The sequence below is a fragment of the Cupressus sempervirens genome, chromosome 8 (assembly GCF_028749045.1).
Source record: "Cupressus sempervirens isolate cs-2001-9-10 chromosome 8, ASM2874904v1, whole genome shotgun sequence".
Classification (NCBI taxonomy): Eukaryota; Viridiplantae; Streptophyta; class Pinopsida; order Cupressales; family Cupressaceae; genus Cupressus; species Cupressus sempervirens.
The window spans coordinates 797,363,370-797,378,264 of NC_143125.1; positions in this window are offsets into that span (position 1 = coordinate 797,363,370).

The window sequence follows — 14,895 nt, forward strand, 5'->3', positions numbered from 1 at the left end:
TTTGTATGTCAATATGGGTTGTTGCAATTGATGTTTCACATGGTGTACTCATGGGAAGCTCCATAATATTTGACATCATAACATTTTGTAATGTTAGGAGCAACAGTGCACTTTGTTAATTTTCCTCCAAAGGAGATATGTTTGGCATCCCTAGAGTATAGGCCCATTTAGACATGTCTTGTTGTTACATTATGTGATTGAGATCAAGTCTTAACATCCTTTTGGGATATTTAGGAAGAGTCTTGTTTCTATTTATTGGTGGCAATTCGCCAAACAAGGGATTTATGTTGATGTGTTCAAATGTACTTTGGAGGATTTCAATGGTTGATTCTTGATGGGACCTTATAGGTGCCATTACTGTGTTTGAAAACCCCAAAGGTTATTTTTCCTTATCTAAGTCCAAATTGATCATGGGTTGTGTGTTTTCAAGTTTTTGGTTGGTTTAATGTTTGGACTTAGGTCCCTCCAAGTGTAGATTGAACTTGACAATTTCATAGGCTGGCAAAAGTTTGAAGTTTTTGTGAAAAGTCTTGTCTTGGAAAGCCCTAGCCATTTCTTCATCATTTATGCCATAATTAGTATCAAAATCATCACTTAGGTGTAAATTATCTTGTATGCTTGAGGTGTCAAAATTACTTGTGTTGGGTTTGCTGAATTTGAAGGATTGTATTTGTTCATCCTTGGGTGTGGTTGGCACACTTTCCCCTCCAAGTGGTATTGCTATGAATATGGGTTCAAAGTTAGAGCTCTATTGAACCATTCCATGTGTAGGAGAAGTGTTTGAAGGAAACCTCATAGTAGATGTTTTGGTTAGGGCTGATTGCACCCTTTCTTGATTGTTAGAGTTTTGTGGATACATGCATAGTGGGTCCATAAGTAAAGGTTGTGATGCTTTGATTTGGCCTTCGTCGAATGTTTGTGGGTTTTCTTGTTCTTCTTTGGTCTTGGACAAGGTTTTGGTTGTGTTTTCACCTTATAAAATAAGGGTTGATAAAGTTCTTTGGGTCCTTAAGCTAATTGTCTCCTTGTAAGTGTAGACAAGATACGTAAGGATGTAGATGCAATGGAGGAAAACCTAAATGAACTCTCTACCTCCCAAGTGTGCACCTAAACTATCAACTATGATCAAATAGTACCAGGTGCACCCTTGGTGCACTTGGGTCCCTGAAGGTAAGCAGTTGGTAAGTAGAAGGTAAGCATTTGGTAAAAAGAGTTGTTAAGGTGACTAAAATGTAGAATGTGAATGATTTGAGTGATTTTGAGTGTTTTCTAGAGTTTAAGGATGCAATGCAAGATATGAAAGTGAAAATTAGGGTTTCGAAACCTAAGATGAAATCCCTAATTACCAAGTACACTCTAAAATGACCAACTGTGCACTAAAACTACCAATTGCACACCTAAAGTGTATTGTTGATAAAACAAGGGTGTAGTTGGTAAAATAGGGAAAATTTTGGAAATCTAGAAGTGGGTATGCAAGACATGAGTATTTTTTAGATTTTTAAGTGTTTAGGGATTTTTTCAATGTGAAGAAGTATTAAGTGAACTAGGGTTTTGATATGCAAGGTGCAGATGTCCTAGGGAAACTACGCAAATGCAAATATAAAGTGATGTTTTGGAATTTGACTAAAGAAGATGAAAATGACTCTATGGTATGCAAAATGATGATTAGGGTTAGACTTTTGTACTTGGAAATGATGTTGGAAGTTTATATATGCAAGGTGGACTACACAAGGGATGGTGTGCTAAGGTTGATAATGACATTTAGGATATGATTGAAGGGTTTGACACAAGATTTGTAAAAGATGATTTTTGGATTTTTTGATGGGATTTGATGTTTGGAGATGTATACTTAGGGTTCTAGACTATGCAAAAATTTAGTGATTATGCAACTAGGGATAAGTGGAATGATATTTATGAAGCCTAGGAATATGACAATGCTATGATAAGAGTATACGCAAGGTTTTGAAGTTAGGTGAAATATTTGAAAGGTATTAACCTAAGAGTTTAACATTATGATAATAGACTTTGGATCTTGACCAAAAAGAGATAAAAGTGAAAAGATCAAAATGACAAAGTCAAATCCATCTTGACATAGATAGAGTTTGACCAAAGAAAATGATAAAAGAAAGTGACAAAATGACCATGGTCAAGATCCATTATCCATTGACACAATGAAATACTCTAGGGTCCATACTTTTTGTTCAGATTTTTGATTAAATTCAAAGGTTTTGGGTTGAAAATGATGTATAGGGTGATCAAAATGATGGTTATGCTAATCAGATATGCAATACAAAAAATGAGGTTTTGGGTGCAAGATGTTGTTTTAGGTCATATGTAGAATGAGGACCTATAGAGGCTTTTAGATGTAATTTTAGGGTCCCAAAATGCAGTTTGGAGGCCCAAAATGGTCATGTAGGTACCCAACTACACTCTAATAGTACCAAGTGCACTCTAAAAGCACAAACTACACCTATGGTGCACTTGGGGCCACTTTGAACATAGTTGGTAGTTTTGTGGCACAATATAGAGACTAAGTTGAATGTTTATTGATTCTAAGCTAGGTGATGGCTAAGTTGCTATACCAAAGAGCTTGGGGATGATGTTATGATTGGATAGGAGATGTAGAATGAAGGTTATGACCTAAGGAATGAAGCCCTAAGTGAAGACAATGATGGCTAGGGCATGCAGAATGCAGATCAGGACATGATGAGACAAGGATACTTCTAAAGTCTCAAAATATTGTCTAGAAGTCCAAACTAGGTTCTTAGACTACCAAGTGAATTGAAATAGTACCAACTACACCCATGTTATAGTTGGGACCAATTAGAGCGCAGTTGGTAAACTTGGCTAAGACTAAGATGATTTTGAGTGCTGAGATTTCCAGATTGATGTGATAGTGAGCTAAATAGTGGAGGAAAATGATAAGACTAGAATAAAGGTGTAGAATGATGGTTAGGACACCCAAAATTATGGTTAAAGTGTGTACGATGAAGGTTGGGTAATGCAAAAATGAAAATGGGAGATGCAAGATGCTAATTTTGAGGTTGAAATGCAAAGACTAAGGGATGCAAAGTGAAGCCTAAGGAATGCACTATGAATGATCCAAGATGCAAAATGAGGACTAATAAGATGAAAAATAAAGCCTAGATGATGCAAATATGAGGCTCAAACTATGGTGAATGCAAGTGGATGCTATAAAAAGATGAAATCTAAGTTATGCCAAGCATGTGTAAGGTTACAAGTTGTCATGTTTTCCAAGTCTTGGATGTTTTGGACCAAAGTTTGTAAATTTTTCACAAGAGGTGTGATTTTTTAACAATTTGTAATGTTTTGACAAGGTTTGAGTAGTATCCAAGGTGTAAATTTACAAGTTTTCTTTTATCTTGATTAATGTTTTATACACACACAAGACACGATAAGACAAGAATAGTTGTTGTTAAAGTGAAAAGACACACCACAACCTAGGTTTTAGGATTGTATCCATTGAATTTCCACTTGAACTAAAGTTTAGTCACACTTATCTGAAGTGGACAACTTAGAATCTTGGCACCACAGGCTCCCCTTTATAGTGCACTCACTTCTTAGGGCTACCAAGATCCACTTCCCAAGGGGCATGACTTACCAAGGGACTATTGTCTCTACTAAGGACTGTGAGAATGTGGGATGTCTTCATGGGCATGGGTGACCCCCTAAGCTAGTGGATAGAAAGGTTTTTGGCCTCTAAAACAAGGTATTTAGTATAGGCCTTCTATTCAAAAGTGAATGATAAACTTCCTCAGAAGGTATTCCAGCCCCAAGAGTCGAGGTTTGATGCACCACAAGGGTACTTGAGGAGACCTATCATGCAACAATACCATCGACATGACATTAACCATATCAAGTTTTATATAGCAGCTAAAATGTTGACCTAGTTTTGGTCTATTACCACTTCAAAGTCTTCCCCTAGCATACCCAATATCAAGTATCTTAGTCCAAGGTAGGTTTCTCTATAGAAGTTGCATGAATTTTCCTTACACCCAAGATCCACAAATGGCAAAGGGAGAGGATATTTCCATGTAACTCTTAGGGTTCTAATAATGCATGGACACAAAGTAGTATAGAAAGCTCATTTTAGTGCACCAAATGAAGTGTTATCTAACCTAGGAAATCCACACACATAGTTTAGACAAGCACATAGGGTCTCTGACAACGTCCTGCAAATAGGCATTAGCAGTTTGTAATGATTATGTCTTCATCCAACAGTTGCACATGCTGCAAAGAGACCATCAGTAATACAAAAACATCTAATCTAGGTCCTAGAAGGAAAAAAAAAACCCTAGATGCAAATTCTAAGCAAAAGATGTGATTTCTGTGAAGAAACTACACTCTGATAGAGAAGATTGCACCCCAGAAGGCTAGAATGACCTAGGATACCCCTAAGTACACTTAGATAGTGCTAATTGTACTCATGGTACACTTAGGGCTAGTTTAAATGCAAATGGTAGTTTTAGTGTGCAGTTGGGAGACCAAGTGCAAATTGTGGGGAAATGAGGCCTTAAAAATACCCAAAAATTGAAAATTTGAAAAATACTCAACCAAGTGCACCCAAATAGTGCAGACTACACCCATGGTGCACTTGGGGCCTATAAATGAATAGTTGGTTAATTCTAAGTGCAGTTGGTAAGTTGTGAATAGTAGATGGGGGTTATGGTGACTCCTAGGCCCCTAAAACTATTCCCTAGAGGTCCTCAGTGCACCCTTATAAAGCAAAGTGCACCCTAGGATAGCAAGCTAAAAGAATGCATAAATGAGAGCATATAATCATGTTATTGGGCCTCCTAATTAGTCTATATGTGATAAGGGAGTGTAGATAATAATTATACCCTTCCAATTGAGCTCCTTTCTTTCACCTATAAGCACAATAACAAGAAACCCAAGTTAGTTAAGTGTGTTCATATTGATTTCACCAATTGTAGGACCGAAAAATGGACTAATATCTAAATACTATGAGAAAATCACAAACTCCATAAAAATAGATTGATACCCTCTAGTCTACCATGAAAGCCAAATAAACAAAGAAATCAATATAAAGTTAAAAACCTCCTCTTTCATTTATATCTCCCATGTCATTCTTTCTTCTTCATATGATGTAGCTCCAACTGCCTATAATGTACATAATTAGGAAGCAAAATTCTATGATAATGATAACAATATGAGAATACTAGAAGAAATGATTTGAAGCATAAAGATACTAGGAAGTTAGGACCTTAAGACTTAAGACTTAGGACCAGAAATGAGAGGAAGAATGCTCAATTTATAATCAACATGCAAGATGAGAGCATTGGACTTGTTAACTTGGATATGCGACTTGGCAAGAGATTCCTTTGGGAATATGTGACACATATGACACAAGATGCCAAATGCAGGATTTTATGATGCTTGCAAGTCAAACATGACCAAAAATGGAAGACGATCTATGATGCATCATGTGACACCTAAAACCCACTAAAAGCCAAGAATCTATGACAATGGAAGCCAAATATAGACATGTGTAAGGTAATAAGAATATATGGATTATGACATATCTTAGCCAAGTGTAAATGGAGAATCCATGATGTGTCATGATGATATCAAGATTATGTCAATATTATGTGGAATATATTAATTAAAAATCCACATATACACACAAATAGAAATTAGAAATTTGGAAATTATGAGTGGAAAAAGGGACTTAGGAAATTGTGAATTCCCATAGTTAGTGAATGATGAATCAATTAATTAATTAAATTAATTAATTAAGAATGTTAATTAGAATTAATAATTAGCAATGCGAGATGAAAATGATTGGGATGACATAGGATTGAATAATGGGTTATTTAATTGTACAGAGAAAATTAGTAAATGATTGGTCAATTTGATTAAATAAGTGCGACAGTATCCTTTGATGAAAATGTGATGATTATGCAGATTGATTGGGATGATGATGGGTAGATCAAATCCATGGTCAAATTGATTGATTGATTAAAATTGATAACATGCCAAGGGGACATGATATGAATTAAGGACACGTAACATTTAACCGATATCATAAATGCTACATGATCAAGATTGATTGATATGGTCGATCATAATAACATCAGAAGACATTGTCAATATTATTAAAATGGTTTGATGATGTCATGATCTAACACTTATGGAGTCAACAATCTCAATGATCGAATGACAAGAATGACAATTTGACCTAGCACTAAAAGCCATGACAGTACCAAGGTTAGATTGATTAGTTTAATAGATTGATAGTTTTTGAGGCACTATAAGCCACAACAATGCCTAGATTTTAATAGATGATGATTGATTTAGGGTATCTAAAATTTCTTGGGTTGATTATGGTTGATTCCTACTGATTCTAGATTGATTTAAGGTGATTCTAAGTTTATTTGATGTGATTTAGAATTGATTTGATATGATTTTTATGATGTTGAAATGGTTTTGAAATGATCTACAATTGATGTGAAAGAGGATACAAATGATGATGGACATTGTTGAGATATAATCAAGTTGGCCAAAAGATTAGAATTAGTGAAATGAGGAAATTAGATGATTTAGTGTGAAATAGTGATGAAACTATAAATGCGAACCATTTTTGAGTGTCTACAAGAGTATAATTATCATAGTTATCTAGTTTAAATGTAGTCAATCTTCCAACTAGAGCATCCAAAGTTATCTTGTTATTTGGATCACATCTCATCTCTTGAATAGAAGATACTTTGATTACATAGATAGGAAGAAGGGTTCTAAGTACCTTACTTACCACTGTCACATCTTCAATTATTCCTCCAGAGGCTTTGATAGCATTGACACTGGCTTTGATTCTCTCAACATATTTTGCAATGTTTTCATCCTCTCTCATCTTCATCTGATCAAACTAACATCTCAAGCTTTCTACCTTGGCTCTTTTTACAGTATCATCATCTCCATAGATATGTTTCAATTTTTTCCACATGTCATGAGTAGTAGCACATCCTTGACCTCATCACCTTCAGCATAGTTAAGAGTTGATGCAATGTCAATCATCATGATATTATAATTTTTCTTTTCAGAAATTTGTTCCATAATCAATGTTCTAATAGGAGCCTTTTAAGAATTTTCTAAATATTTCAAACCTAAACCACTATTGGTTGCTAGGTGTAACTTCAGAAGTTCCTGCCATGCCGCAAAGTTATCTCTATTCATCTTGGGAATCTCTCTTTTGTAAGACATCTTGATCTTAAGCTTAGGTCCTTGAAACCTTCTCTATAAGCACCAAGAAGCTCTTATACCAATTGTTGGAAATATAAGAGGGCTAACTAAGAGGGGAGGGGTGAATCATTTAACACTAAAATAAATCCCATATCTCTTAGATGTCAATACAGAACACAAAATTCATTGAAAATGTTGATGCTTGGGAAATACACAGGCACTTCATTTACACTAGTAAATGTTGTAACTTGGCAACCACTGAAATAACAACTGTAACTTGGAAAATCTTATCATGTAAATATTAAGATATTATCTATGATTAACTTAACTTAAATGCATACACATAAAATAAATATCATGAACACAAGTGACATTAATATTTAATGTGGAAACCTAGTTTGGGAAAAACTACCAGTTGCAACTAGTTACTAATTTTCACTCTTCTGAAGTGAGCCTTGTTAGGAACCAACCCTATTAAATGTTACAAAACACACTATTAGGTGTAACCCTGTTAGGAATCGCCTTGTTAGAGGTCTTTAGACACTTCAATCTAGAAATGCCACCTTGTTAGAGGATTTACAAATAATTGTTAAGCCAACTTAGTTAAGAGATTTAGATCAATTCTACAATGGTTAGAGAGTAACAATGAGATGACCTAATTTATAACGCAACTAAATTGATAATTATCAATCTCAATTCTAGCTTGTATGCTTGATCCTTTCTAATCAAATATATCTTTGTAGCTCCACAAGGATATCCTGATTATCCTTCTAATTCTCTTCCACTAAGAATATTTTATTCTTCCATTCACTTGCACATTTCAATCCTCAAATTGACCTTAACTTTATACCTTATGTATTTTCAAGTTGGCTTGAATATAACTTAGAATAATTATTATTCATCTTCTTAATTGGTTAGAACCAACCAAAAAATCTATTAAACTCATTATAACAAAACAAGAAAATCCTTCATTAGCCAACCTTGCTCGGTAGACACTAACTTAGAAATGATTTTGCTATCTTAACCAAGTGAACTCAATTAACAATACATCTTCACAAAATTTATTTGGTAATTGAGTGAGCTTAGTTAACACTAGTTCCATCCAACTTTCCCATTGTTACCTAAGTGAACTCAATTAACACTCAACTTCTACAAACTTTTCTTCGACGCCTAAGTGTACTTTGTAGTCACTACCTTCTAAACTTAGAAAACTCTATAATTCTTAGAAGACATAAGTTTAGAAACTCAAAAATTGGCAAAGACCTAAATCACGCAATTCTAATCAATTAGTGCAATTAAAGAGAAAATCAAAAGAAAAATAATAGACTTTCAAATCAAAAATCACATCAGGTCATTAATCATCTATTAAATTGACAAAACCTAAATTAACTTTAAAATACGAGAAAAATAATTCAAATTCATTAAAATGAAATTCAAAAAAGAAGGAAGAAAAAGACAAAGTGTTGAGAATAAATAAGACATTTATTAAATCAATAAAATCATTTATCCTCACAAAATTGAACATCTCCTTTTTTCATTTTAAAAGAATTAAGAATATCTTCAATTATCCTCAAAACCAAGTCTGTTGGACTCTTCCTCTTGGTCTCTTATGAGATATTTTTAGTTTCACTTTCACCCTTCAATCAAAGGTGAAAATCTTGATTCTTACCCCAACCCCTTCTGAAATCCTATAAATAGGAGAGAAATCCAAGAGCCAAAGGACCCAAGTTTTAGGCATCTGCACTATAGACACATTTTGATGCATCATTTTAGCATTTTAGCATTATTTCATATTATTTAGCATCATTCATTACTTGTTAGCTCATTTCATCTTCATCTTGATAGCATATAATCTACATTTTAATCATAGATCTTGCATGCATTCTCATAGATCTACATTTTAAGCATACTCCCATTCTAGAACTATTACTAAGATGATGGTCTAACTATTTTAGTAGTTGTAGTTAGGGAAACATGAGACACTCATATAGATTTTATTTTGATGATGATAGTTTGGGTTTAGTCTAGTTCATCGTCAGTCTATTTGCATTCTACATTAAGTTTTCATGAATACGCATTTACACCGTGTACAAATTGGTGCCCACCATGGGGCTCAACTAAAAGCCTCTTTGTTTTCAAATTTTTTAGTCTAATCTTTCATTTCTAGTGTAGATCTATGTTTCTTGCTATTCTCTTGTGTAAATCTGATCGAATACAAGTTCTATAGCATTCAAGAGGCCTTATATCAGCAAGAACATCATTCCAAAGTCTTCCTTGAGCATACAAGGGTCGGATCTAAATCTTCTGGCACTTCTAAGATCTATTTCAACACTGAGAGATATTTTGATGCTTATGAACTCTATTTTAATGCATTTAATATTTTTGTAGTGCATATGCATAGTTCAGTAATGCATTTACATAGTTTTGTAATGCATCTACATCTTTCTATAGCACTTTTGAAGAGTTTTGTAATGCATTTAATCATTTCTATAGTGCATATAAAGCATCTTATAGTGCATTTGATTTTCTTATAGCACATTTGTATGATTTGATAATCCATATAAGGCTTCATGTAATGCATATGAGTATTTATGTAGCGTATCTAGTAAAAATTATAGTTTCCTAAATCTAACTTCTAGATCTGAATATCATTTTCTTACAGGTTCCTTTCGAGTTAATGAAAAATCTCCTAGATTGTAGATAGTGCACAGAAGGAATGAAGACCCTCATAAATGTACCTAGCCTTTGTTGGCTTCGAATTAGGTAATTGGACCTCAAATCTTAGTGATTAAAAGTACAACATTTCTAAGTACCAAACATAGCTTAATAGAAGCATTTGATCTTGCTGATTTGACACAAAAGTAGGCCTATGCTTTCAACTCCTTTGAGTTGATTAGAATGTCCAACCTTCTGTAAAGATCAATCATAATTGAGTAGGGAAAGAATCCACACATAGCCTAACTAGAAGCCCCTCTTTCTTTAGTAGTATAAGGGATGGTAATCAAAACTTCATTATGTTTGGGAAGTCAAAAAAGTAGGGATATGCTCTTACTCTCCTTGAGTAATCAAACTTCCAAACCTGTTTGTGATTTCCATTTCCTACTTTTTGTTAGGTAGGATCAAATTTCCCATAGAGAGGCTACCTTCCAAGTTTCCTTAGTAGGGCTGGTGAGAGGGATTGCCTCCCAATCTTGCATTCTCAATCGAATGCAAGCCACCTATGTTTGGAACATAGCCTTCCTCTAGTAGTCCCATAAGGGATTGTGCTAGAGCTCCTTAGAGTTAGTGGGAAGCTCTCTATCACAAGAGAGGTAAATTTGAAAATAGTTGGTTAAATACTAAAACCCACTAGTCACTGGCTTTAGATGACTTTAATAGGAAGCCATTTTCCCCTATTTTCTAGGGGTGTGTAGTTTTATATGTTGTTTTGGTTTTACTACTATTGTGCTTTGAAGTGCTTTAAAAACTTAATAAGAAACACCAATGAGGATCACTATCCTTCTAGAAAGATGAACTTCAAACTTTTATCAAGAAACCAAGTCCATGACAAGGACATTGCTAAACAACCTAAAAGTAGCACATATACTGCATAAAACAATGCTTTCAAAACTTCCTATAATGCTTCTGATCTTTGTTATAATTTGTATACCTATGAAACCGCACATATAAAATTTAAGACATCGCATCTAATTCATGAAATAACACATATGACAGTTGAAATAGCACATCTAAGAGTTTAAATGATGCATATGATCACTGAAACAATGCATTTGATCAATAAAATAGAACATCTAACCAATCTTGCGATGCATCTAAGAAAAATCATAAAATAGAGGCCATCCACGTGCATAATAATGGCAAAAAAACAATAAATTTGGATACCCTTTTTCCTTGCCAGTATTTTACAAAATTTGAGAAATCTTGTGTCTGATCAAAGACATCTTTTAAAACAAGAAAAGCTACAAACATCATCATCAACCCAACAGTTATCATTGCCTCACTCTGCACATCAAGCCAGAGACATTCAAAGACACACATATGTCCCTTTGCCTATCTTTGTGAAAGTGAACCTTATGCTATCAACATTGGCAAACACCTTGTCCAATCTAGCTTTTCACTACAAAAAAATCATGGTCAATGAAAACCCTCAACTTTTGAAAAATGCCTAAAAACTAAAGGAATCCAACTCACCTTTCATGCGACCTCGTAAAATAGGTGTACCCACAAAACCAAAATGATCACTCATATGAGTGAGTGCTAGGATAGCTAGTAGAACCATCAAATGCACAACCTCTAAACCTCCTTGAATCTACTATAGCAACAGATTGCTCATAGAACACAGTTACTCACAAGTCACCCTTGTTCAATAAAAATTTAGAATCCTTAGCCACAATGGGTTCATCTAATGCATGGGATGACAAAAGTATCAAAACTGTAAGAATTTTCCTTAGAGAAAAATTCACCCAAGATCAATGAGCACAAGCACAAGGACAATAGTAGACCAAGAGTATGATCAATATGAGAATGCTCACTATTATGTCAGAAGCATGTAGCATATACACTAGGAGAGTATATATATAAAGGCATCTAAGATGCATCTAGAATGTGTCTAGAAAGAACTAGAAGATAAGCATGACAACTAAGAACATATCCTCCACAATAAGAGGATAAGCATGATAAGGCGTCTAGAATGTTGTAGACACCATGTGCTCAAATAAAGTGCTTACTCCTATGTGTCTAATAAATAAATAATAAAATATGCATTAACCTAAGTAAACTTAATTAAGTTTAAATAGTAAATACTTATTTACACAAATAGAAACTAAGATTGAATATTTTTAGAAAATTCTCGAACTTGTCGATATCATGGACAAGATACTTGAGAAATACAAAGAACGCTACATACTAGCATTAGCACAACAAGGTATGAAATTGTCATCTAACTTTAATGTGACCAATCTGAAATGAGACAAAGAAGATTCACCCTTAGACATTTTCACACAAAAATTACAAGACTTACAATTGGAAATGGAAAGGATGAAGCGAGGGAAAATACAACTTGTAGAGTTTAGTCTCGAAAAGGTGTTTCCTCTACCATTCGATAAAAGCATTACCTTAACACCTTTCCCTCAAAATGTGCAAATACCAAAATATGATAAATATTTTGGTACATCAGATCCACAAGATCACCTTAGGCAATTCAATATGCTAAGTATGGATTTTTTTCATGACAAACTTACCTAATGCATCTATTTCCTAGGAGTCTCAAGGGGCAAGCCATGGAGTGGTTCTCCAAGCTACCCTTCAATATTAAAACCTTTGACCAATTGGCTTCCATTTTTATCACCCAAAATTCTTATAACATTGAAAGGGAAGTTACAATTATCAATTTGTGAATCACAAAATAACTTATGGGTGAATCATTCAAGGCCTTCCTACAATGGTGGAGACACACAAACCAAAGTATTATAGAGACATACTAGACCAAGAGAAGATATATCTTCATCAATAGTCTCTCAAAACCCATGAATTACTAGCTCCAACTCCAAGGGCCTAAAGATTTTAAAACCACCTTAGAAAATGCCACTAAGGTAGAAGAAACCTTGATAAACAATGACATTATTAAATTATCTAAAGATGGTTAGGGTTTCTCCAATAATTCCCCTGACCAATCCACTAACAAACAGAAATTGTGGTGGAGAAATAATAACAAAAACACTGCCAATGATGGGGTGGTTGAAGTCAACCATGTTAGACCTCAAACTCAACCCCCTCTAAATCAACCAAGTCCCATTGTCAACAACACCAATCTAAACACACCTCATCAAGATAGCATTTGTCCATTTTTCAAACATAACATGAAAACTCCCTCTACATCTAATCAGCAAGTTGCTTACAGTCAAGCTCCCCCTATAAAGATATTAGTCTTCTAATATGTCTAAGGAGTATACACCCATAGGGGTGTCTTATGAGAGTTCATTAAAAACCCTCTTAGTCGATGAATTCATTGTGTTACCTGAGGCCAAACCATATGAACCCCAAGTCAAACCTAGGTGGTGGAATAACAAACACATTTGTGCCTATCACTGAAATAGGGGGCACTTAACAAACAATTGTTTCACCCTTAAGGGGGCCATACAAAAATTAATCAACAAAAAAACTATCAAAGTAAACAACCCTAGTAATAATAAGGATCATACGGCCTTCAGGAACCCCTTCATGAGCCATGAAAAGGGTGAAACCTCCAAAGCCAATCAAAACACACCTCCTCAAACCAAGGTTAACTATGTGCATCACTATGATAATACCATTGGCATGATCTCTAGATTTGGTGACACCATAAATGTCATCATAATTAAACATGAAAACAAAAAATTATCTTCAACCGTCATCACCCAAGGTCAAGCCTCCAAAATTATCCTACAAGGACCAATGACAAATCCTAATCATATGGCTGCAAGTTCCTCTCTGCCTAAGTACAACCTGGTCAACCAATTACTCAAGACTCTAGCCCACATCTCCATTTTTATACTATTTCAAATCTTCCTACAGCATAAAGAAATACTCACCAAAGCTTTAGTGCCAAATGACCTAGATATGAGTAGATTTCAGAATATGGTCAGCAGTCTAGTTGCCCCTCACTACATATCTTTGTTGCCCCTCACTGCATATCTTTTTTTAGCCGAAGATGACATGTCTGTCATCCAACCACAAAACTCTCCTTTGCATATTGAAGTCTTCATCCATAGAGATAGAGTTAAGAGAGCATTGGTCGATGGTGAGGCTGGTCTCAATATTTACACAATCAATTTAGTAAAAGCCCTTAGGTATACAAAGGATTTTGTTGACCCAAGAAAGAAAATTACCATCAAAGCTTATGATGATGAAGAAAGATCCTCCAAAGGCATGGTTATATTGCTAATTAGAGGAGGACCAGCTGTGAAAGAGATTGTTTGTCAGGTATTAGACCTACAATTAACTTATAACATCCTATTGGGAAAACCATGGATTCATGACATGCAAGCCATTCCCTCCACCTACCACTAGTGCCTTAAACTTTCTTACATGGGTCAAGAGGTGAATATACCCAAAGATCAACACTTTTCCTACACTTTTCCTAGTATTGACTCCCTTGTCCCTCATAACCAAGAAGAAATTAGCACACTGATAGATGACATTAGCTAGTCCATACCTACAGACACTTCACACCCTATCAACCACTCATCAACATCAACTAAGGGTAAAGAGAAAGTGGTTTGTTTGGGTCCTTCCATTTCTTCACCATCATCATCCAAAGATTCTAAACAATCACACTACGAAGAAATAGATAAATTGATGAAAGAATTTGATGAAAGTTTAAATTGCACCGCAAAGGTGTGGGTGAGTACTCAGTCTCCCTATTTGATCCCCCACTTTCTCTCTGAGATCTTATGGAAAATTGTCATCCACCATGCCTTATCATGCATATTTTATCAAAGCAAGTGATGTACCTCCAAACTCAGTGGAAGAAATTAGTCAATAGAACATTGACATCTCCCCCCACTTATACAAGAAAGGTTTTGACCTAATGAAAAAGATGGGATACATGGGAGATGGCCCTTTGGGGAAAGGGATAAGCATCATTGAACCTCTAGTGACACAATTCAAGTCCAAAAAGTCCAAAATTGATCTGATTTA